This window comes from Bison bison, unplaced genomic scaffold, assembly GCF_000754665.1.
Source record: "Bison bison bison isolate TAMUID 2011002044 unplaced genomic scaffold, Bison_UMD1.0 scf7180017864310, whole genome shotgun sequence".
In the NCBI taxonomy this organism is placed as follows: Eukaryota; Metazoa; Chordata; class Mammalia; order Artiodactyla; family Bovidae; genus Bison; species Bison bison.
The window spans coordinates 2513613-2517379 of record NW_011494882.1 but is presented as its reverse complement, the minus strand read 5'-3'; the positions used below and the strand labels follow the sequence as shown (position 1 = coordinate 2517379).

Below are 3767 nucleotides of genomic sequence, written 5' to 3'. Positions count from 1 at the left end.
TATATATATAATGTGTTGTTAAATGGGTACATCTTCTTTTTAAGAGCAAAAAATAGCTGCTTCTTGTCTCAAAGGAAACAGGCACACTCAAAATTAAATGCATCTTTGCTGGCACTAAAACATATTTCCTACATTCTGCACAGCTTCACTGAAACCTAAGTGTCAAGAACATTTCACATGGCCCCAGTATGACCAATCATTTTCTAAACATCTGAAACCTGAACAGGGACACACTGATCTTAAATCTAAGAATCCATTGAATGGAAATCTTGGCCTGAAAATGTCAAAAACCCTGAGAATGGAAAACTTCATATATTTTGTGAAGAATCTGGTTTAAAAATATTTTTATTCGAATGTGGAAAGCAAGCAATGAAAATAAAAGTCAGCAAAGGTGTTCATAATCTGTACTGAAAGCCTAAATCCTTTGCCATCACCAAAGGGATACAAACCTAACATTCCTTGGTTTCTGAGTGGACTCACAGCCATTTTAATGAACAGATTTTACTTCTCCAAGTTTTAATGACCACGGAAAAAAGAGGGCCTGGAAGATAAATCAAGTGTGGGGATGAATGAGGCTATTAAATTTGAGAAGAGCAGGAGAACAGACAAGAAAAAGGTCAAAGGAAACTATGCCAGGGCACCCACCCATGAGCACACCTATGTAAGCCCCCAAGGGGGATGATACACGGGCTAGATCACCTGGAGAATCTGAAGAGTGGAGACTGGGGACCCTCAGACAAATGCTGTGAAGACAGTAAAAGGGCCTGAAGAGTTGTCATTTGGTGAGATAAAATTTAAAGCCTATTCAAAGGTGGAATCTGCAAGCAGCATCCCCACTCTGGGCGCCATCATGAATGAAGATGCTGGGGAACAGGTACATGTCATACTGCCTGCCACTGGTACATCCTAGAAGCTCCCACAAGATCTGGGACTGAAAGGAGCCACCCACCAACACCTGGCTGTGCACAGGGGTACATCTGGTTGCTACTGTAGCCCTTCTGGTGAAGGTCACCTTCTAGGGTGTCTTCAGGTGACACTTACTGTGTCCCGGGAAGTAGGACACAGAGATTGTCAACGGCTGGATGATAAGGGAAGTGGGGAAAGCCGAATAATTTCTTCAGAGTTGCCCTTTTCTTCCTCAAACATCTGGTACCGTCCCAACATCATATAGGACAAAAGGTCAATACTGACATGGCTGCACCAAACCAGAAATATGACCATAGACAGAGGAGAAATCTCCAGAGCTCTCAGTAGGAAAGATAAAGGCAGACTAAGCAGAGAGTTCCATTTTCAAAACTTTATTTTGATGCTAATATGCTAATAATTTATAACTACACCAGTGAATTTTTCCCCCTGTTTTACTGGTCTGCCAGTGGCTGGACAAGTCCACAGAAAGGCATTTATTTTAATGATTGTTTGATGATTTCAGGCACTGCTTTGAGCCACACTTAGTCCCTTTTATATTTCTTTGCACTCAGTTGATACTGTGGTCTCAGGATACTGCACTGTCTTCACTTCAGGAAATCTCCCCTAAACATTTCACACAGTGCCCTTTAATTCACAGCTGCACTCACTATCCACTAGCTCAGGTTTTATCAACAGGATACGGTAGAGAAATTTGGAGAGCAAGCACTTTTTATGGCCTTATTTCCCTATACCTTGTTAGAAAAAAAAAAAAAGAAGCAGGCAGATTCGAGACTGCCACAGCTTTCCACTTGAAACAACTATAAAATATCTGTTTACAAAAGCAGTCAATCCTATTTTATGCAAACTTTTTCATTCAATGTCCTTATTTCTTAAGACAGTCTTCAAGGTTCCCAGGAAAGAGCTGTTCAGTTCAGTTCAGTTGCTCAGTTATGTCCAGCTCTTTGTGACCCCATGAACTGCAGCATGCCAGGCTTCTAAAACTGTCCATCATCAACTCCCAGAGTTTGCGCAGAGCTAAGCAGGAGACATACCTCCTCCCAAGCAAGAGAAGCCACATCAACTCTACAAAATCGTGTGGAACCCAGCTGCTTCCGGGATCCCTAACCAAGATGGTAATAGAACATCATGTGTTCAGAAACATAAAGAGTTGTCATGCAAGGTGGATTCCCGGCCCCTTAAAACAACTCTCCTGTTCACTCCTGAGGCCAACCCCTCCCACCCACAGTAGGTTCCCAAAGCACAAGGAAATCCAGAGGTGGCCATGCTTCTACTTCTACCAATCTCATCTCCAGTCTTTGGAGGAGAAGGAACTGCAGTTGTCCCAAAGAAGGGATTTTTTTTTTTTTTTTTTTTTTAATCAAGGACTCTGCAGTTCAGTTTAAGCACAGAGCAAAAGGTTTAGACATTTGGACTTCTAGAGATAGCTGAGTTTCCTAGATGTGACCTATTTAAGCCAGGTCACTTTTATTAACTTTGCTGTAAAGCAGAAACTAACACAACATTGTAAAGCAAGTATATGCCAATAAAAAATAATTTTAATAGGTAATTTTAAAATGCTCTTTCAAAGTCTGATTATACAGTATCAGTAAGTAAAATCACCCAATTATCTAAAAGGAAGAATGAATGACCTACGAAGTGAATGAATACCCATTAATTCATGCAGGGCACTCAGAATCAAACTGTTTGATGGGAGGAACAATCATCACTTTCGATTTCTTTTCCTTTTAAAGTAACTTTCAGAGAATAATCTATTTTAAATGAAATAGCCACAAGTAAAGCCGCCTCTAGGTGGACTCCAAAAAAAATGACATCTCTTTTAAGCACACACACACCTTAAACCCACAACAACAACTCGTAGCGAAGTTAGAGGGGTCTCATAATCACAGACAGATCAGGAAGCTGCTAGAAACAAGTAAGCAGGGTTTCAAAATGACTGGTACAGGATGTGCCCATAGAAAGAAATGTTGCGCGCGCCGGTGGAGCTGCCAAGTTGCTACTGCGAAGTACCCTGAACTTTTAAAGGGTGGCCTGGGGTTACTCTGACCGCCCTCCCCCAGTTTGGTCGCCTTACAAACACACTAGCCCTAGAAATATTTGGCGGGAGGGGCGAGGACGGAGATGCGAAGACCGCGAGCAGGAGTGGAGGGAGGGGCAAAGGGAGGGTGCCTGCCGGAGCTCCCGGGTCGCTCTGAACTTGAAGGTTTCGCTTTCGTCCAACTAGGGGACAACGAGGTGGCAATCAACTTCCTCTCCCGAGACACCCCCTGCGCGACAAGGACAGCAGGAACGCCCCTGGAGTGCCCGAGCCCAGCTTTTCCGCCGGCCCGGGAGCGTAGGGGCCTGCAGGAGGTAGGGGACGGCCGGGATGCCCCGGGAGGAGGCGGCGGGGTGTCGTGGGCGAGGCCCCAGGAAGCGCCTACCTGTGCCGCGGCGCGCTCAGAGCCCGGAACCCGGCCGGGGCGCGCAGGTGTTCGGGGGTAGCCCGGGGACGGCCTGGGCAGGCGGGGCGCGCATCGTGGCTGCAGGCTGCTCTCTTCCAGCCGCGGGGACTGGCAGGGCTCCCGCCTCTTCTCCAGTCGGCGGGTCCAGCGGCGGCGGAGGCAGCAACAGGCACCGAGGCGCAGGAACGCCGGCGGCCGCAGCGGCGGCGGAGGAGGAGGTGTCTGCGCGCGGCTCGCGTTTCCTCCTCCCCGGCAGGGCGAGCGCGGGGGAGGCGAGGGGAGGGCTGAACCCGGGATCTCCCAACTCGGTCCCCAGGGACCTAAGAGGGGGACGCGATGCCCCCTCCCTGCCCACAGCGCCGTGTGACTCTGCTCGAGCGGCATGGCCGAGACGGGCGA

General features: G+C 47.7%; 1 protein-coding gene across 4 annotated transcripts in view; it reads right to left on the bottom strand.

Moving 5' to 3' along the window:
- The window catches only part of TBC1D1 (TBC1 (tre-2/USP6, BUB2, cdc16) domain family, member 1), a 227872-nt gene extending 224309 nt beyond the window's left edge, over positions 1-3563 (bottom strand). For 2 of the 4 annotated variants that reach the window (XM_010852415.1, XM_010852416.1), the window contains exon 1: positions 3348-3563. The gene's annotated coding sequence lies outside the window, so the exon portion shown is untranslated. The remainder of the gene's footprint in view (positions 1-3347) is intronic. The other 2 variants (XM_010852418.1, XM_010852417.1) reach the window with 2 other exon arrangements.
- Between the last annotated feature and the right edge of the window lie 204 nt (positions 3564-3767).